The sequence below is a fragment of the Mus pahari genome, chromosome X, assembly GCF_900095145.1.
Source record: "Mus pahari chromosome X, PAHARI_EIJ_v1.1, whole genome shotgun sequence".
In the NCBI taxonomy this organism is placed as follows: Eukaryota; Metazoa; Chordata; class Mammalia; order Rodentia; family Muridae; genus Mus; species Mus pahari.
The window spans coordinates 41,222,305-41,244,182 of record NC_034613.1 but is presented as its reverse complement, the minus strand read 5'-3'; the positions used below and the strand labels follow the sequence as shown (position 1 = coordinate 41,244,182).

General features: G+C 40.0%; 1 long non-coding RNA gene across 2 annotated transcripts in view; it reads left to right on the top strand.

Moving 5' to 3' along the window:
* Positions 1 to 15,001: 15,001 nt before the first annotated feature.
* LOC115063151 overlaps positions 15,002 to 21,878 on the top strand; it is an 8,451-nt gene continuing 1,574 nt past the window's right edge. The window contains exons 1-4 of one of the 2 annotated variants that reach the window (XR_003843042.1): positions 15,002 to 15,293; positions 19,204 to 19,308; positions 20,425 to 20,468; positions 20,955 to 21,027. This is a non-coding gene — a long non-coding RNA (uncharacterized LOC115063151). Of the gene's footprint in view, positions 15,294 to 18,736; positions 18,826 to 19,203; positions 19,309 to 20,424; positions 20,469 to 20,954; positions 21,028 to 21,878 lie in introns of those variants that run through there. The other variant, XR_003843043.1, reaches the window with a different exon arrangement.

Genomic DNA, 21,878 nt, shown 5'->3' with positions numbered 1-21,878 from the left:
TGTGTGTGTGTGTGTGTGTGTGTGTGTGTGTGTGTGTGTGCGTTCTCCTCATATGATCTCAAGGGGTATCCAGTGATGAGAACCTGGACACTGGGTGATCAGATGCATGGAGCACACATGTGGAGGAGGTCCAAGGACAATTTTGTGTGTATTTTCTCAGGTGTTGTCCACTTTTTTTCCTGAGGGAGAGTCTCTCATTGGCCTGAAACCCAAAATATGGTAAGCTGTCTGGCCAGTGAACCAATGTTTCCATCTCCTTTGTGTTGGGATTCCAAGAGCAGGGTTCACAGATAGCCCCCCCTTTTTTTAATGTAGGTTCTGGGACTTGAACTCAGGTCTTCATGCTTGCAAAGCAAGTCCCCTGTTTAATGAGCCAGTTTCTCAGATGAACGTTCTAATTGGGATCCAAGATATGCACTTAGAAATGTGGTAAAAACCCATGGAAGGAGTTACAGAGACAAGGTTCAGAGACTGCCCCACCCAGGGATCCATCCCATAAACAATCACCAAACCCAGACACTATTGCAGATGCCAACAAGAGTTTGCTGAAAGGACCCTGATATAGCTGTGTCCTGTGAGGCTGTGTCAGTGCCTGGCAAATACAGAAGTGGATGCTCACAGACATCTATTGGATGGAGCACAATGTCCACAATGAAGGATAGCTCATCTCCTGCAGAACACAGGTCCAGTCTTTTATATAAAAAACCTGGGCCTAACCTTGCTGTGTACCAAGCTGACCTTAAATTCAGGAATCTGCCTGCCTTTGTATCTTTCTGACAAGCTGGCTCATTAATACAGTTGCCTTTGTTCCTTTAGATTTGTGAAGCCCCTCATAATTCATATTGCATCCTTATATTTTGCATAATTGAGGAATTATATATATATATATATATATATATATATATATATATATATATATGTATGTATTTCTGAACTCATGTATCTAGAGCTCTTTCCCATAGCCTTAAGGACTGATTTAAAGGTCCCAGCATTTATCATTTTGCTGAGACATTAGCCACACATTCACCTCCTGGACTTGTACTGTCTCAGATTAACATAGAGTCATTAAGATTAACAGGAAAGACATTCCTCACAGGAATGTGAAATAAGTTCATGATTATACAAGCAAGCTTTATGCCAACAACATCCATCAACACATTGAAGGCTCACACTAGGGTCCTCTCCAAGGGCAGGAACCGTGTCACACTGTCCCTACCAGAGCCATGCCGGGCTCAGCAGATCCATACTTATCACCCTACACAAAACTCAACTGCAAATGGATCAAAGACCTCAACATAAAACCATGTACACTGAGCCCAATTGGCACAGGAAAAGGCTTTCTAAACAGAACACTGTTAGCACAACAAGGTTACCAGTCAACAAATGGGACCTCATGAAACTGAGAAGTTTCTGCCTGGCAAAGGACACTGTCATTTGAACAAATCAGCAGCCTACAGAATGGGAAAAGATTTTTACCAACTACACATCCAATAGATAGCTATTGTGTGACATATATAGAGAACTCATGAAACTAGACTAAGAAAACAACCCCATTTAAAGAGGGGTACAGAACTAAACAGAGAATTCTCAATAGAGGAAACTCAGGTGGCTGAGAAACACTTAAAGAAATGTTCAAAGTCCTTAGTCATCTGGAAAGTGCAAATCAAAACTACTTTGAGATTTCATTTTACAGTTGTCAGGATGGCTAAAACTCAATGAAACAAGTGACAGCTCATGCAGCTGAGGATGTGGAGTAAGAGGAACCATCTCCCATTGCTGATGGAGTGTAAGCATGTATGACCACTATTGCAACCAATATGGCAGTTCCTCAGAAAGTTGGAAATTGATCTAACTCAAGATCCAGTTACACCACTGGTGCACATACCCAGACGATGTTTCTTTGTACCACAGAGACACTTGCTGCTCTATTCACAATAACTAGAAACTGGAAACAACCTAAATGTCCCTCAACCAAAGAATGGATAAAGAAAATCTGATAGATTTACACAATGGAGTATTACTTAGCTGTTAAAAGATGACATCATGAAATTGCAAATGGGCAGAACTGGATAAAAATGTATACAGAGTGAAGTAATCCAGGCCCAGGAAAACAAATATGATATGTATTCACTTACATGTAGATATTAGCTGTTGAGTCCTTGATAACTAAGCTATAATCCATAGAACCACAGAAGATAGGTATAGGGCAGTAGTTCTCAACTGCCCTAATGCTTAGGTCCTTTAACATAGCTCTTCATGTTGTGGTGACCCCCAACCATAACGGTTTTTTGTTGTTGTTGTTGAAACTTCATAACTGTAATTTTCTATAATTATGAATCATGATGCAAATATCTAATATACAGGATATCTGATATGGGACCCCTGTAAAAAGGGTCATTTGAGCCATCTCAAAGGTGTTGTGATCCCCAGGTTTAAAACCACTGGTATATAGAAAGGAGCTAGACAGGCACCAGGGTACCACCAAACAACCCAAGCTGTTGCCAAGACTATAATAGGTTTCTCTCCAGAAACTGACAGCAATGTCCCATTGCTGAAGACAACACTCACACAACTCATTGAAGGTGGAGATGTCAAGCTGGTGCCTATATAGTGCCTTCATCCCAGTGTTCCAATGTCTTTGGCACAGGAAGGTACTTTGCACACTATCAAAAGGGAAGCATGAAGAGCAAGCCAGCTATGCTAGGGCAATGGTTGTGGGAGTAACCACACACAAAGCTTGTGGGAAGATCCAAACAATGACTGATTTGACTTAAGGCACACTTCATGAGATGTAACCCGTACTGGACACTGCTTGGGTGACCAGAAACCTGAGACTACATAGCTAAGGGACCTACGGTGAAACCAAATACTAGTCTAAAAAAGAGAGAGAGAAAAACCAGGCAGAGGTGGCCCATGCCTTTAATCCCAGCACCTGGGAGGCAGAGGCAGGTGGATTTCTGAGTTCGAGGCCAGCCTGGTCTACAGAGTAAGTTCCAGGACTTCCAGGGATACACAGAGAAACCCTGTCTCAAAAAATGTGTGTGTGGGGGGATGTAGTGATAAAATGACTCCTACTGATATTCATCGAAGAGGCTTTCTCCTGCAGCAGATGGGAACAGATACAGAGACCCACAGCCAGACATTACAGAGAGTGAGAGATCTTGGGATGCCAGGTCCTAAATGGGGTGTCTCCATCAAATCTCTACATTCAGAGTTCAGGAGACCTCCCTGAAAGAAGAGGCTTAAAGAGGGTAAGAGCCAGAAAGGATGGAGGACATAAAGAGAACAAGACCCTCTAAATCAACATGAGAAAAGCTCAGCGACTGAAGTAGCATGTACCAGGCCTACACCGGTCTGCAATCAGGTCCTGTGTGTATGTATTAGAGCTTTCATCTTACTATTTTTATGGGATTCCTGACTGTGAGAACAAGTAGGCTCTGATTCTCATGCTTTCTCTCAGACTCTTTTCCTTCTGTTGGTTTGTCTTGACCAACTTTGACGTGATAGTGTTTGTTTTATCATATTATATTTTATTCTGTACATTTTAAAAACAAATGAAAACCTAGCCACTAGCTGGGTAGGGCAGTGAACACCTTTAATGCCAGCACTGGGGGAAAGAGGCAGGCAAATTTGTGTGAATTCCAAGCCAGTCTACTGTTCAAAGTTAGTTCCAGGGCAGCTAAGGCCAAAGAGAGAAACCCTGTCTGAAATTAAACAAAACAAAACAAACAAACAAACAAACAACCTAGCCACGAGGTTACTAGGTTAAAGGTTAACAATTGCATTGTCATTTATACCTGCTGGGAGAGGGACAATCAGTTTTCTCTAATGGAGTGACACTAGGTATATCAACCATTCAAAGGCAGGCCTCATGTTAAGGAATAGTTGAGCAACATATAATGGACTCTGCAGTTTGCGGGGTGTGTGTGTGTGTGTGTGTGTGTGTGTGTGTGTGTGCTCACACACAGATTTGATGTTTTAAAATTTCTATGAGGTTTTTAAATTTTTAGGGGGTTGGGGTTATTTGTTACTGTATTGGAGTTTTGTTTGTTTGTTTTTGAGAAAGAACTTAAATATGGGCAGGTAATGGAGAAAAAAAACCTAGAAAGAATTGGAGAAAAGGAAGAGTATGATCAAAATATATTTAAATTTAAAGTTTGTTTTAAATAATAAAAAACTACAGAAAAATGTGCAGTGTCACACTTGACCTAAGTTAACATCCACAGTAATAAGTTTGATTATAGCATTTTATATATTCAGGTGTAATGTTATTGTTTTTATTCATTTCATTTTTCTTCTTCATTTAAAGACAATATCACTTTAACATAGTATATTTTATTTTACATCTGTATTTAATTATTTTGTGTGTGGAGGCCCATGTGTTTCACAGCCCAAATGTGGAGTTCGGAGAAAAGTCAGTTCTCTCTTTCTATCATATGGTTCCCAAGGGTGGAACTTGGGTTGTCAGCCCTGGCATCAGGCATCTTTATCTGTTGAACCATCTCTCTAGGTCCTTCTCCTTCTTTCTAGTCCCTTACCTCTACTCACAAATACCATCACCTTCTGCTTTCATGACATATGTGACCCATTATGCTCTCTTCTTCCTCCTCCCTACCCCTTAAGATCTCTTCCTACTCTATAAAGGTCCCTTTCTCTTTTCATGCCCTATATATGTGTGTGAACACACACACACACACACACATTTAAATCTAGAATGTATATATGAGAAAAATCATGAGTTTTTTTTAGTCATTACAAACTTGTATTTATATATTTGATGATATATCCATGTATGTGTGTGAGAGTACCCTAGTAAGCCAGAAAAGAATTTTGGATTTACTGGAGCCTAAGTTACAGACACTTGTGAGGTGACTAAATTATGTGTCAGAAATTGAACTTCAGTCCTCTGAAAGAACAGTAAATGTTCTTAACTGCTGGTCCATATCTCTAGAACTTTTTGCTCTTCAAAACATTTATTATTATTATTATTATTATTATTATTATTATCATTATTATTATTATTATTGGTGGTGGTGATGGTGTGTGTGTGTGTGTGTGTGTGTGTGTGTGTGTGCCATAGCATGTGTGTAAAAGTCAGAAAACAGCTTTTCAGGAGTTGTTTCTTTCCTTCCACTTTATATGAAAACAAGATCTCTCTTGCAGTTTCTGTCATGCTGAGTTTTTCAAACTAGTTGAGCCACTGTGTTTAGCCTGTCCTAAAAGAGCCAGAAAAACAAACATTGCATGTTCTCTCTCATGCACAGTTCCCAGTTCAAAATTTTCAGATGCAAGTATATAACCTAAAGTAACTGCAGCAACCAAAAAGGTAAAAAAGGAGCTACAGTTAATAAAGAGGTTAATAAAGGTGGTTAATAAAGAGGTGACTAGCAGGGCACACATGATTTGAAGAAGAAAATGAGAAAGTGGGGGATTTTAAATAAGGAACAGGGGAAGGAGATAAATATAAAAGGAGAGAGGAGAGTAAATAACAGTAGCTGTGTCTGGAAAAGGCATAAAGAATCATACTATTACCTATCTACCTAAAACACATAAGTATCATATATATGATACTTACATGAAAATTTCCATCTGGACTAACAAATTTCTCTATAAGAGTCATATATTGGTGAACAAAACCACGATACCATGTATGAGAAGACCCTTTTTGAGTGATAAGTCATGGTTATACAAGAGACTCCCAAAGCATTACAGCCTATTGCTGTTGCCCTTAGTTACCCAGCCTCCCAGAGGTGGAAGGCAAGTCTCTATGGCACCAGAAGGCTCCATGAAAGCAACTAAAGGAGGAAAGCAACCAATAGTCCTGTTATGAAGCCTATGAACACACCAATGACCAGAATGGCACAATAACCCTAGGGGTGCAGTAGTGATATAAATACCATGATGAAAACCAACAGCTTTCTAATTGGACTCAAGGCCTGGTAAACAAGACAGAAATCAGGCTTAGCACTGGAAGCCTAGCCAACAGCGCAGGGCTAATGAAGTCATGGATCTTGGAGGAGAACAGACAACTAGACATCATTTTATACACATGCTGACATAATTAAGTGCCTTACTTTAATGGCTACAGGGACAAAAAAACAGATTTTGGAAAATAATTATATAATATAAAGACCAAGCCTCTTAAGCACATGTGATGATATTTAAAGTGACTTTTAAAAATAAAAGACCCCAAGAAGCAAGCTGAAATAACCATTCTAATATCTAATAAAATAACTTTCAACTAAAATTAATCAAAAGTGATGGGAAAGGACACATCATACTCATCAAAGGGAAAGTCCATCAAGATGACATCTCAATTCTAAACATCTATGCCCCAAATGCAAGGGCGCCCACGTTTGTATAAGAAACATCACTAAAGCTTAAATAACACATCAAACCCCACACATTAATAGTGGGAGACTCCAACACCTCACTTTCACCAATACACAGGTCATCCAGACAGAAATGAAACTAAGAAATATGAAACTTCTAGCAGTGGGAGTTATGGATCCTGAAGTGGCCACTTCCTTTAGCCAGGCAGGGCTCCCAATGGAGGGATAAGGACACCAATCCACCCACAAAACCTTTAACCCAAACTTTGTCCTGCCTACAAGAAATACAGGGACAAAGAGCAGAGAGTGAGGACATGGCCAACCAATGACTGGCTCAACTTGAGACCCATTCCATGGGCAAGCACCAACCCATGACACAATTACTGATACTCTGTTATGTTTGCAGACAGGAAGGAGCCTAACATATCTGTCCTCCACCTAGCAGCCGACTGAAACAGATCCAGAGACCTACAACCAACCATGAGATGGACCTCAGGGAGTCTTGTGGCAGAGTGGAGCGGGGGACAATTGAGGGAACCAGGGGGGGGGGTCAAAGGCACCACAAGTAAACCTACAGAGTCAAATAACCTGGGCCCATGGGGGCTCACAGAGACTGAACCACCAACCGAAGAAGGAGCATGGGCTGGACCTACCCTCCCCACACACATTTGTAGCACATTGTGCAGCTTGCTTTTCATGTGGGTCCTCTAACAATTGGAGTAGGGGCTATCTGTGACTCAAAACTCTGTTGCCTGCCTTTGGATTCCTTTTCCCTATCTGGGGTCCTTTATCTGGCCTCAATGGTAGAGAATGCTTTTAGTCCTGCTTTGACTTGATGTGCCAGGGCAGGTTGGTACCCATGGGGGGGGGTGCTTTCCCTTCTCTGAGAGGAAATGGGTAATAAGGGGATGGGTTTGTGATGGTGGGACTGGGATGAGAGGAGGGAGGAGGGCTGCAAATGGGATGTAAAGTGAACAAAGAAATAAACTAGTTTAAAAATAAAAGATCAAAGAAAAGCATCTGAATATGCAAACATGACATATATGCTCCTAAGTTCCCTCAACAGAAGCAACACACACACACAAACTGAAGTACTGGTTGATTTAATACATTAAGGAGCATCTTCTATCTTATAATTACTCAGCCTATCATTTGATTTTTTTTATTACTTAATTTATTTATATGAGTACACTGTAGCTGTCTTCAGACACACCAGAAGAGGGCATCAGATCCCATTACAGATGGTTGTGAGCCCCCATGTGGTTGCTGGGAATTGAACTCAGGACCTCTGGAAGAGCAGTCAGTGCTCTTAACCACTGAGCCGTCTCTCCAGCCCTGTTATTTGATTTTTATACGTGGATATTTGCCTTAGGTCAACAAGTGCATCTAAAAGAATAAGCCAAAGGCTGGGTATGGTGCTGCGTAGGAAGCCTTGGGACTCGGGAGCCTGAGCAGCAGGATCTGAGTTGAAGGACAGCCTGGGCTACAAAGAGAGAACTTGAATTTAAAAAAAAAAGTTATAAAATAAAATAAAAACAAAGTGATGAATATTTGTGCTGTTAGAGCATATCCATTTTTCCATTGCTAGAGAAATAAACTATGGCAGAAAACACTAACATTTGAACTGTGATGTAACTGAAGAAAATAAATAATGATGTGTTCATGTATGAGCGAAGGTGCTTCAGGCGTCTTGTGAGCAAACAGAGTTTATTGACTTGCAGGTGGTGAAATTCATTTGGTTAAACAATGTCAGTTCTCATGAGCAGCTGTACATCTTGTTTACAGCATTTGAACACATGTACCCATTAAGCTGCCAATAGTAGCTCCCTTGGGATAGGCTGATTTTAGATAAAGTGCTTCCATATGGCTTTTTCAGACTTGTGTACTCTACAAGAGTTTTCATAATGGTTGTATGTGTGATTCCATAACAAATCCAGAGCAAATTATGTGCAGAAGTAATTATTGTGCTCCCAACATGCAAGTGGCCTGAATATATATTTGAGCATACAAAGCATGAAGTAGGAAGACACAATGGTATCTTACATTCTGCAAGTTTCTGATAGCATTCTGTATAATTTCATGGTCCTTCTTTAATAAATGGATGTTGTAAAGGCTCAAGAGGATTCGTGGCGGGGATTCTTATTCACTGTTGGTGATTTTGTAAACTGGTGGGGTTACTATAGAAATCAGAGATTTTTCACAAACTAAAGATAGTGAACCAGCTATACCATTCATTCCTTGACATACACCCAAAGGAATAAATCCTACCACTGAAATACTCTACCACACTCAAGTGTACTGTTTCTCTATTTAAAATAGCAAGGAAATGAAATCCATCTAAATAATCATTAACAGATGACTGGATAATAGAATTATTTTTAAAATTATTCCATATGTATAAATAAAGAATGAGAATGACCTTTTAAAAATTCTGTTTTCCACAACATTAATTTTTGGCTTTATGCTTTTCCCAAATTTGAAGTTTGCAGTAGGTATTGTTTTAAATTTCTTAGACCATGAAAGCCTTTCTAGATTAGAATAAAGAGATTTCAGGTAGTGGGATATATCACTATCACCCCTTCCCTAAAGCTCTGGGCCTATGATGGAAGAGCAGGTGGAAAGACTAAGAGTCAGAGGTTCAGGAGGACCAGAATGAAACAGTCTTCTGGACATGAACTCATGGCTCATGAGTCCCCACCCCTAGCTAAATAGCTATTGGCAGTCAATGGTTTCTGGAGGAGGGAAGGTAAGCTTTCATTAATGGTGTGGCTTCTGGAAGGTCAACTGTGGAAGGTCCAATGGATGGCCACACACCTGAGAGTATATGGACAGAGAAAATTGGAATCAATTGATTTGGTGCCAGATGGATCTGGGCCAAATTAGGGGTGAAGTGGGGGATGAATTTGATCAAAATACCATGTTCTCAAAGAATTAAACCAGGAGTGGTGGTACACACCTTTAATCCCAGCACTAGGGAGGCAGAGGCAGGCAGATCTCTGTGAATTTGAAGCCAGTCTGGTCTACAGAGCAAGTTCGAGGACAGCTATGGCTGCATAGAGAAATCCTGTCTTGATCAACAAGACAAAATGAACAAACAAACAAAAAACAACAATAAATTCTAGAAGAATTAATAATGTCTATATAAGAAGAACAAAATTCAGTTTCCTTAAATATATACATGTGTGTGTGTGCCAGCAAATATAAATTTATAATGATTTTTATTCAAAATTCTATTGAACATTAATTCAATTATATTTTAAGAGAAGCAAACGTATACATTGACATAATCAATAGAAATGCAAATACACTCAAAGCTACATATAATTTTTCAGTACTGAAACTTAATCCAGGGAGTCCCACATGCCGGGCAAGCACTTTAATCCCCAAATTGTGCAATTTTAACAACAACAAATATTTTTTTATAATTGAACAATTAAGTTTTAACTTCTTTTCTCACATAGACATGTATTACAAATATGCAAACCTTGATACTTAGCTTGATATACAACAAACTAAAATCAGACTGATTCATATATGAGAGTATGGATGATATTTTCAATTCTGCTTCATGGGCAGTTTGTTGTCATCATGAAAAATGTACAAGACTTTATATGCTGGAAGTAAACTATATAAAGGAAAACACTGATGAAGCACTGTAGGTGATGCTGTACTTTGATGCTCCAATAAACTGTGCACCTCGCCTGGTTTACTGTTACACAGGTGCACACAGGGCACAAGGCTCATGTATACAGGAATGCAGTCTGTTATATTTCCAAATAATGAAATGGTGAGATTAAGTTACAGACTAAAACATCATCTACAATCTTTTTGAGAATGGTATGATGCTATAAGCCTAAAATTCCACCACTCAGGGGTTGAACCTTATGTTTGAGTCCAGTTTGGATTAAATAGTGAGGCCCTGGATCAAAAAAAGTTTTTGAACATGCAACGTTTTATCTTATTCTTTAGTTTCATCAGCACAATTAACTGTACAAAATAGTGGACCTCATTGTGATGTTTTGGTGCATAAATACAGTATGTATAGTTTGATTGTATTCACACTCTCTTTTTAAAATATAGGTTACATATAGGCTGCGTGATTTCTCTCAAGAGTGGATCTTGTGTTGTTGTTGTTGTTGTTTTAGGATTTATTTACTTTATACGAGTACACTGCAGCTGTCTTCAGTTCTCATTACAGATGGTTGTGAGCTACCATGTTGTTGCTGGGGATAGAACTCGGGACCTCTGGAAGAGTAGTCCAGTGCTCTTAACTGGTGAACTCCAGTCCTGGATCCTGGATTTTAATTCTTATATAGCTGTATACATTGAGTGTTTGTCAGAAGAAATAGTTCACAAAACTTTATAGGGGATCATGAGAGATTAAAAAATAAAAGGAAGTCTTAAGGTGTGGGAGCAAATATCGAGGGGAAACAAAGGGAGGGAGGGAAGGAAAGTGACAGAGTATCTGTGACTGGAATGGAGAGAGGGTCTAGTGGGGGAGAAAGGGAGCCAGCAGGAAGGAAGAACAGGGTTTGGGGAAGGGCACGTGCAGGAAGGAAGATCAGCAAAGCAAACTGTGTTTGAAGTCATCTTTATACTAAGAAAAATAAATGCATGGAAAGCACAGAATAAAAGTTGGAAGTTCATACACCTGCAATTCCCCAGCATGAAGGAAGTGCTGGCCTCTTGTGAAAGCAAGACAATCGAAAGCTTGAGACCAGTCTTGCCTGCATATAGAATGAATTTCCATGCTAGCCTCAGCTACACAGTGAGTCCTTAGGTAAATAATTTTTAAAGGAGAGAAAAGATCCTACATATCTTGTGAGGCATATATGTACATTTTTAATTTGGTATTTGCTTTAAATTACCGCATACTGTACATGTTAGCATGAGAAAACCCAAGTCTTCACATTGTATTTGTGAGTGGCATTCAAAGAAATACATTTCTTTAAAAAAAAAAAAAAAAAAAAAAGGTGCTTCTCAGCCTTGGTTTAGCTCTGTACCCCATTTTTTAAATGAGGTTATTTGGTTTTCTGGAGTCCAGTTTCTTGAGTTCTTTGTATATATTGGATATTAGCCCCCCTATCAGTTTTAGGATTTGTAAAAATCCTTTCTCAGTCTGTTGGTGTCTTATTGACAGTGTCTTTTGCCTTACAGAAGCTTTGCAATTTTATGAGGTCCCATTTGTCGATTCTCGATCTTACAGCACAAGCCATTGGTGTTCTGTTCAGGAATTTTTTTCCCCTGTGTCCATATATTCGAGGTTTTCTCCCACTTTCTCCTCTATATATGTCAATGTCTCTGGTTTTATGTGGAGTTCCTTGATCCACTTAGACTTGAGCTTTGTACAAGGAGATAAGAATGGATCAATTCGCATTCTTCNACATGATAACAGCCAGTTGTGCCAGCACCATTTGTTGAAATGTTGTCTGTTTTCCACTGGATGGTTTTAGCTCCCTTGTCAAAGATCAAGTGACCATAGGTGTGTGGGTTCATTTCTGGGTCTTCAATTCTATTCCATCTACCTTTCTGTCACTGTACCTCTACCATGCAGTTTTTATTACAATTGCTCTGTAGTACAGCTTGAGGTCAGGCATGGTGATTCCCCCAGAGGTTCTTTTATTGTTGAGAATAGTTTTTGCTATCCTAGGTTTTTTGTTATTCCAGATGAATTTGCAAATTGCTCTTTCTAACTCTATGAAGAATTGAGTTGGAATTTTGATGGGGATTGCATTGAATGTAGATTGCTTTTGGCAGGTAACCATGAGCATAGGAGATCTTTCCATCTTTCTCGATTTCTTTCTTCAGAGACTTGAAATTCTTATCATACAGCTGCACATGTAGCAGAAGATGGGAGGAGAGGCCCTTGGTCTTGCAAAGATAATATGCCCCAATACATGGGAATACCAGGGCCAGGAAGTGGGAGTGGGTGGGTTGGAGAGCAGGGTCGGGGAGGGTATAAGAGACTTTTGGGATAGCATTTGAATTGTAAATGAAGAAAATATTTAACCAAAAAACATATGCATGAGGTAAACATCAAAAAAAGATTTATTTATTTTATTTATATGAATACACTGTAGCTGTTTTCAACTAAACCAGAAGAGGGCATCAGATCCCATTACAGATGGTTGTGAGCCACCATGTGGTTGCTGAGAATTGAACTCAGGATCTCTGGAAGAGCAGTCAGTGTTCTTAACTACTGAGCCATCTCTCCAGACCAAGTATTAAATTTCTAATTGCTATTTTAGGTTTTGTTTTATTGAGACATGGTGTTATTATGTAGCTTCTTGTCTTAGGGTTTTATTGCTGTAAAGAGACATCATGAGGACTGCAGAGATGGCTCAGTGGTTGAGAGCACTGACTGCTCTCCTGAGCTCACAACCATCCATTAATGAGATCTGACCTCACAACCATCCATTAATGAGATCTGACGCTCTCTTCTGGTGTGTCTGAAGACAGCTACAGTGAACTTGCATATAATAATAAATAAACCTTTTTTTTTTTTTAAAAGACATCATGACCCTGGCAACTTTTATCAAGGACAACATTTAACTGGAGCTGGCTTACAGTTTTAGAGGTTTAGTCCATTATCATTATGGCAGGAAGCACGGCAGCACCCAGGCAGGCATGGTGCTGGAGGAGCCCCTAGTTTTACACCTTGAACCGTAGGCAGCAGAAGGAGATTGTGTCCACAGTGGGCATACCCTGAATATATAAAAGACCTCAGGGTCCACTTCCACAGTGACACATTTCCTCCAACAAGGCCATAACTATTCCAATAAGGCTACACATCCTAATAATGCCACTCCCTGTGAGCCAAGCATTCAAACACATGAGTCTATGGGGGCCATACCTAGTCAAACCGACACAGAAGCTGAGGCAGGCTGAATGTCCAGTTGGAGAGCAGCCTGAGCTATATAATGAGCTCCAAGCCAGCCTGGTTAGAGCATGATACTTGTCTCAAACCCCAGCAGTAACAACAAAAACTTTTGGCCAGTGTTCTAGTTTATGAAAATTTTAGCTTATTTAAACTTTTCCTGAGAATGACCAACTGTCCTGGAAACAGGTCAAAATATGAAACATAAAGATATATCCCTGTAAAACATAAATACATAGGAAGTTTGATATAAATGTCTGTGTTTACATGATATGCACTCACTGATAAGTGGATATTAGCCCAGAAACTTAGAATACCCAAGATACAATTTGCAAAACACATGAAACTCAAGAAGAAGGAAGACCAGAGTGTGGATACTTGGTTCCTTCTTAGAATAGGGAACAAAATACCCATGGAAGGAGTTACAGAGTAGCAGAGGATGGCCTAGTCGGCCATCAATGGGAGGAGAGGCCCTTGGTCTTGCAAACTTTATATGCCCCAGTACAGGGCCTGGAAGCCGGAGTGGGTGGGTAGGGGAGTAGGGTGGGGGGAGGGTATATGGAACTTTGGGGATAGCATTTGAGATGTAAATTTAGAAATATCTAATAAAAAATAAATATCTGTGTTTGCAGTGGTGAAGTTAATACGCAATGCATTGAAACTCAATTTGTTTGTTGAAATATCATATAAATGCTTCTCTGTGGTTTCCACCATGAGTTGTTTCTGACAGTGCTTTACATTTGATCAGCAACACATGATTATTTTCTGAATTCTTAGTGAATGTCATGTCTTATTATTAAGTATAAGAAATCACTGTAAGACTGTCTCCGTGGTGTGTCCACACACAGTGGAGTCATTAACAGCCATAATAAAGCCATGAGAAAGAAGTGCCTCTCTTAATGAAACCTCAAAGCTAAGATTTTCACATCTGGAATTTGTCCATATTCGAGTATGTGTATCATTCTAAAATGACACTGCAAGTGGACTTTGTCTTCTAATTTTAATGAATAAAATCATTATCAAAACCCTTTCTCCTTATACGTCTTTTTACATGTATCTACTAGACACATAGCTTGGAGGTGCGAACAAATAGCAGTTTCTTCCCCAGCATACAGGCTTGATACTCTGGCCAGAATATATATGTGCAGAATCCCTAGGGAAGGTGGGAAGGGAGCCAGTGAACAAGGCTCTGGCAATAATGCCCGGAGTGGCTGTTCTCCAGCCCCTTAGCTGGAAACATTTTCTTTTTTCCTCCTAGACTACTGAATCCTTGGGTTCCCTCCTCCCCCCGATACTCTAAGACACTATGCTTCCATGAGTAAATATTGTGCGAAGTGAGAGGGAAAAAAGAATTGTGAAGACAGGCCGGGTTGAAACTGATTTCTTTAGATGAAAACAAAAAGGGAAATCATGGTGCAAGCAAGTTTTTCTCCAACTGGGCAAAGCCAAAGTAGCCTTAGTTTCTGGTGTCTGTGTCTTCGTCACTTGCTCCCCTCCGAGCGCCCCCCAAACAAACAAACAAACAAACAAAACCACTAGGTGGGCAGAGAGAAGCCAGTGGAAGAGATCAGCCCTGTTAACAGTTTTAAGCGCCACCGTGAGGGCATCTCTGGGAAATTCCTGTCGCTGGAATCCTGGTGGCGCGAGTGATCCCGGCTAGAAGTTCCCAAGGCCGCCTTCCAGGGCCCACGTGAGGGGACCTGGCCTATGGGAGAAGGCCAGGCAGAGGTGCTCCTGGGAAGCGGCTGAGGGTCTCGGGACAGTGGGCGGGACTAAGGAGGCCACCTGAAGACACACCCTGGCTTCTGCCGGACCATCTTCCTTCTCTTCCCCCTCCGGGACTAGAGGAGGCCACGCGCGGCCTCTCCGATCTCAAGGGTCCTTTTATGTAGCACAGTCAGGCCTGGGAACAGAACTTCCTGTGATTGTAAAAAGTCTCAGGTGCGTCCTCGTTGTTTTAGAGACTTGGAGAGGAAAGAAAAGTCGGGGCTTCTAGGACGCCTACTACGCCAAACAGACCAAAACCAGGACGGGAGGACTGAAGATGAAGCCAGCAAAAAGTCATCAGCCATGGCTGTTGTACGGTAGGTAGTAAACCGGAGAAGACATGGTTGTTTCTAGATTGACAAACGGGCATAATTTTTAAAGCAGTATTATTCTAAACATTTACTATATTTTAAAAGTATTAAAGCTACAAATGAAGAAAACTAATGATTTCATGCCCAAAGTACAAGGGAATTTGCCCCTTAAAAAAAAAAAACCTATATATTACACATGCAAAGTGAAGTTACGAGAATGTGTGGCAAGGGCGGTTTTGGTTTGGTTTGTCTTGCTTCTCTGATTAGTTTGTTTTTACTTTGTAATTTCTTAAAATTGGAATACTTTGCCAGAAATGGGTAAACTTTTACAATTTCTTGGGATAGAAAGGGCTTCTGAATGCAGATATAATAATGATGCCAAGCACTTAGAAATCTGCAGTGATTGCGGGGGGGGGGGAGCGAATGGTTTGTTAGTGCAGAGCACTTTCTGCATCGCTATACCCTGCGTGTATCGGGTTATATTTAAGAAGAAGCAAGCTTGAGTGCGTGCTTATATCCGATCCTTTCCTTGTAGACATTGCTTAAAGGTTTCTACTTTGAATCCTGGTCAGTGTTAAAGCGGGCTTGACTGTACTATTCAACTTGAACATCTCAGCCAAGGTTGTGTATTCATAGCTATATTGTATTTATATTTTTATACAAACATCACTGGAGAACAAAGGGTGTGAATGCACCTGCTGGCCAGTTTTCTTAGAATATACATCTGTGTGACTGAATTTTGGAAATATCTAAAACTGCCTTAAAGATTAAAACAAGCAAGTACGACGACTACTTAATTTTCAAGCTAATAGCTTTTTCCCCTTCCTTTATTGAAATATGCTTAACACATGAAAAATTGGGTGTATTTGGTGCATACAACACATTTTTTTTTCTAAAACGATAAGCACAATCAAGTATCACAAGTTACCTGTTTGAAATTTACTGTGCTGACAGTATTCAAGAGAAATGCTAATGGCAAACTTCAGTTATTAAATTCTGTATGTCATACAGGTTATTTTTTTAAAGATTTATTTGTTTGTGTTATGTAAGTGCACTGTGGCTGTCTTCAGACGCACCTGAAGAGGGGCCTGGATCCCAATACTGATGGTTGTGAGTCACCATGTGGTTGTTGGGAATTGAACTCTGGAAGAGCAGTCCCTGCTCTTAATCACCATCTCTCCAGCCATCTCTCCAGTCCCTCTTACAGTTTTTAAAGACATTTTTCGAGATGGAAATTTGTAGCAAATTCTGCAAAGTGTACAGCTAGAGTTCCTTAGTCCACCTCCCCACCCCACCCCCACTTAAGACAGGGTTTCTCTGTGTAGCCCTGGCTGTCCTGGAACTAACTCTGTAGACCAGGATGGCCTTGAACTCGGAGATTCCCTTGCCTCTGAGATCAAAGGCATGCACCCCCACCACCTGGCTTTATTGTGTGTACCTGTTTCGTTATCACGTGGCAATTTAGGTAAGGAAGGCCTTGATAATAAATTCCTTGAATGATAATATTATAGCTATTTATATTGCTATATAGATTTTTAAATATTAAGGGAGAAGCTAATATTCTTTAATGAACAGGGTCAATGTAGAGACTCTTTAGAAATTTCATATTTATCTAAAATCCAGTCCTTTGAAATATTTCAGGATATTTTAATCTACCCAGAAATCAGAAGTACAGGTTTGGAATTTAAAATGGGGTGTGTGTGTGTTGTGTGTGTGTGAGAGAATCTGATTTTATTATTGATTTGTTGCAATTTACTGGCCATAAGTACGAAACTGTATGTGTGTACTCAAAAGAAAATTGGAATAAATTTGCAAAGAATTATAAGTGTTTGATCCAAAAGTTTATGACATTGCTTTTGTTTCTGATCAAGATAGGGCGACTTTCTAAATCCTTTACAAGCATTGTATTTTAGGAGAGAACTCTGTAAGACTTACTCCTAAGCCTTAATAGGTATAATAGAAACACAGGAAACACTCATTAATGATTCATGTGTGAAGGAAATGTGGTTGTCTCCAACGTCAAATGAAACTATGGGACAAATTCAAGTCCTTTTGGACTGGAATTTATAGAGTCTTTCCAGGAGAGACTTAATACAGAGTTGGGATGTGGCGGTTCCTGGGTCCTCCATTTCGAGTCCCAGCCATGTTGCCTCCTACTGAACACAGAAAGCCAAATACCCTGGTGAGAAAATGGAGGATTCCTTGGGAATCTAATCCTGAGACCTAAGTCACCTGATATGGTGCCTAAATTTGCATTTCCCTGGGAGCTAAATTCCAGAGTCTTTGTTTTCTTAGGAGGAATTGCTCACACAAGCAAATAATTAGGGTAAAAGTAGGGAAATCTTGGCTGAGTGAAGGCAGGTTTGTTATGCCTTGATAGAGTACGGATGGAATTCTTGAAGACCATTCATAGCTAATGAAATTGGGTGCTACATGCCTGCATGATGTCCCCCACCCGAACAAACGGGGTGACACCTTCCTTTCTGCAGTCTCATTTCAGAAGGGTTTTTTTTGTTTGTTTGTTTTGTTTTTTTGCCAAAGAGTAGGAAGTAGAAGGTGCTGGTTAATCAGGTTTCCCAGAATAATACCATCACCCAGAGGAAGGTGTTTTCCAGTACCCTGTGGTGAGAGTATGTCTAACAGTTAAGAAAGGTTGGCTCTTTGGTTAAGTGGGCCTAGGCCCTAAAACAGACCACCTTCAACTTCAAAGAAGGAGCTTGAGACAAAGATGGGATCAAAGGGAAGAAACTAAAGAGGAACTGACAGGGTGGTTTCATGACTGAGGACAGCTGCTAGATAGGCCAGTTATTGCAGGTCCTGTAGCTCATAGTCAGTGAAATCAGGCAAAAACAAAGCACTCAAGGAGCTTCCTGGGGAGCCTCTGGGCATTTGTTTTCTGGCTCTGCTTCTTGACCAAGGGGTAGGAGCTGAACAAACCTGCCCTTCCTTCAGCCAAGATTCCCTACTCTTACCCTAGTCATTTGCTTCTGGGAGTAATCCCACCTAAGAAAACAAAGAGGACTCTGGAATTCAGCTCCAGGGAAATGCAGATTTAGGCACCATATCTGGTGACTTAGGTCTCCCGATCAGATTCCCAGGGAATCCTCCATTTTCTCATCAGGGTATTTGGAGTCTCAGAAGACACTCAGAATTGATGCCCCATTGCCAAGATCAAGGAGAGCCTAAAGAGAAGAGGTAACCTTTTCCAGGCCTAAGAGATAACAGCTACAGTGGCTGTGAAGGGTTTCCCCATGGTCTAGTGGAAGGCCTGCTGTAGAATAATGTAGTTCTCAACCTTCCTAAAGCTACGATCCTTTAATATAGTTCTCATGCTGTGCTGGCCACCAACCATAACATCTTTATTGCTACTTCATAACTGTAATCTTACTACTGTTATGAGTTGTAATGTAACTGCTTTCTGATGGTCTTAGGTGACCCCTGTGAAAGGATTGTTTGACACCCCCCCCAAAGGGGTCATGACATACTGGCTGAGAACTACTGCTGTAGAAGGACATGCTCTTACCTCAGTTTTCATGAGGTGAGACTTTGCCTATTTAAACTGGAAGTCATTCTAGTAATAAAAGTGAAACTTATGCTACTTGGGACCTAACTGTTGATTCCTGTTAGTTAGCAGGTGTTATTCAACTGTCTGCTTCTTAGCAGTTTTTGAATGAAGATTCCCTGTTGGCCTACTAGGATATCCTCTTATGTGAATTTTAAGCACACCAGGAACCCTAGGACTCTTGGTGTCAGCATAGTAAGAAATATTGATTGTTTCATAGGAGTCACTGTACGTGAACATTTCCCTCTCTGTACTAATGGTGGTGTTGGTAGCTGAGCACTCACAGGAGAGAAAGGAACGCTAGTCTGCTGTATTGTCATAATGCTTGCTCACTGTTAGAACTCGTTTACCCAGGTGTGCGTCACCTCTCCTGCTAAGTCTTCATCCCTGTCTACGAGGACAAAGAAGTTGAGGGGTAAGCTGGCGATGGGCCTGCCTGTCCTTGAAGATGCTCTTAAGGTAGGCCATGGAATGAATGGAGACATTTGAAACAGCTTGTTTCCAAGGTCTTGAGTAATATGTGACAATGACCCATGCCTTCTTCAGCTGACTGTAGGTAAGCAGGTGGTGAGAAATGCTACACCAGCTAGGTTAAGCTGTCTACACTGAAGGCATAGTTTCCTCTTGTGCTAGACATGTGTGAAGATGGCACATTGTTCTTCAAGTTAGAATTGTGGGCCACAGATAAGGTAGCCCAAAGCCCTAGACATCTTAAGGTACAAGAATTTTGTAGTCACATACATTAAGAGATTACATCTAGCCAGAAGGTGAGTAGAAACCTAAAGTAGTAGTACCTTCCTGGGTCCCAGGAATTCAAAAATGACAGAATGCAGCTATGGCTAACAGAAAGTCTTCAAACATATTCGTGTCAGTTCAAATGGTACCTCAGAATGAAAGGGTCAGAGCAAAGAAACAATTCAGTAAAGGCATAATGGACCCCTGTCTTTTCCTTAGTGGAGAGTCTTAAATTCACCTGTGCTGAAGTCAAACTACAGTTCCATAAGTACTTCCATAATGCGTCCCCATGCTTTAAGTGAGCAAGAACATGAAAGCAAAGTCATTGCTCCAAACTCAGTTTGTGTGGAGATTTACAGAACTGTACAAGCTCTAGCCAGAAAAGCAATGCTGTTCATTGATTCACCACTTCCAATGTCAAGGGTTACGACAGTTAACCTTTCTCATAGACATTTCTTTGTCCAAAGACTTCTTAAACCTTTAGAACATTGAAAGCCATTTCCAAGTCCTCTTTAGGGGAGAGAATACCAACAAATCTTGTCAGTCTGTATATAAACATGTGCTATATGTACAACAGCAGAATGCAGTTGTTCACAGATGAGATAACTATACAGCATTTAAGAGTATTTGTTTCAGTTGCTGTTTTTGTTTGTTTGTATGCATGCTAGTTGTTTGCCAATATGCTTGCTAGTCTTTGTATTTGTTCAACTACAAGGTAATACTAGGAGGGGGCTGGAGAGATGGCTCAACAGTTAATAGTACTTACTGGCTGTTCTTGCAGAGGACCTGGGTTCGATTCCTAGCACCGACATTGTGACTCATAGCCTCTTGTAATTTCAGTTCCAGGGAATCTGATGCCGCCTTCTAACCACCACGAAGACAAGGTACACATGTGGGGAACATACAAGCAAAACATATTATAACTAAAGTAAATAAAAATGTTTTTTAAAAGAAAATGCTATGTTTCCCCCCCCACACATACCAAAAATCATGTTTCCTGTGAATAGTTTATTCCTGTTTGTTGAGTGATGGACTAATGGCACCAAACCATGTATAGTGTAATAAGAAAAGAAAAAAAATGAAAATGTCCATCACTTTTACAATATGCCAGAGCTAGGGGTACACCTCAGTAGTAGTAGCCTTATATGTACAAGATCCTGTGGTCCATCCACAGTGATGCACCTAAACAAGTAGACCTCTTAATAGTCTTTCAGAGAAATTGAATTCGGAGTGAATTGAGTCCACTTGTATTAGATAAGTTGTATAGTCTAGAGATTCTCTAAGAATTGAGAATAAACTCAGAATAAATATGTGTAGAAAAATCACTCAAGAAATGTGATCTGTTGGCCACTTGTGATTTGTTTTTCCAGTTGGTGATAGAAAACGGGAAAACTGAAGACAGCCACTTTATAAAACCCTTGTCTGCTTGAATTTGTGCTGATGGTAAGTTCTGTATTTTTTATCCATGACTAGTCTGCAATTTTAAGAAATGTACTTCCAAAACCACAGAAGTTAAAGAGGAAACATTAAAACTATTACATATTCTAGGGCTAGGTGTGGTTGCTCGGACTTTATTTCCAGCACTCAGGAGTCAGAGGCAGGTAGATGGATCTCTGAGTTCAAGGCAACCCTGGGCTGCACAGTGAGACCTTGTCTAAAGGGGGGAAAGTACATATTCCAAAGAATAGGACCTCATGCTTGTAGGACCTCAGACTATAATAAGAGAATGGGAAAAATAAAAGAATGTATCATGACCTTCTAATTTTGATTAAAGTGCCTACCATTTTTTTGGCTTTATAATTCTCAAAATGAAAACAAATTGCCAGCAACAGTATGCATGCATATATATATATATATATATATATATATATATATATATATGCGCATATATATGCATACATAAGTAAGTTAGAAAAGGATCTACTTCTAAGAGTAAATATAAATATATAAATAAATATAAAATGTTTTTCATTTAGGGGAAATAAATTAATATGGAAGTATTCTGATTGTATAGTTGGTACAGAAGGCTGTAGAGAAAGCTATATTCAGTATGAGTTAAATCGCCATTAAGGTGGCAGGACTGTGTGCTTATATACATATGTCTATAACATGTAGCAATATACGAAAGTATATCAAACAAAATAAGCATCATTTATAGTGATTTACTAACTAAAAATGAGAACTTGAAAAATCAATATGTAATTTGTCAGACTGCTTAGGAATGAGGCGAGAAATCTATTTGTTGTTTGGTTTCTTTATTTTTCCTCCTTTTTTATTTATTTATTTATTTATTT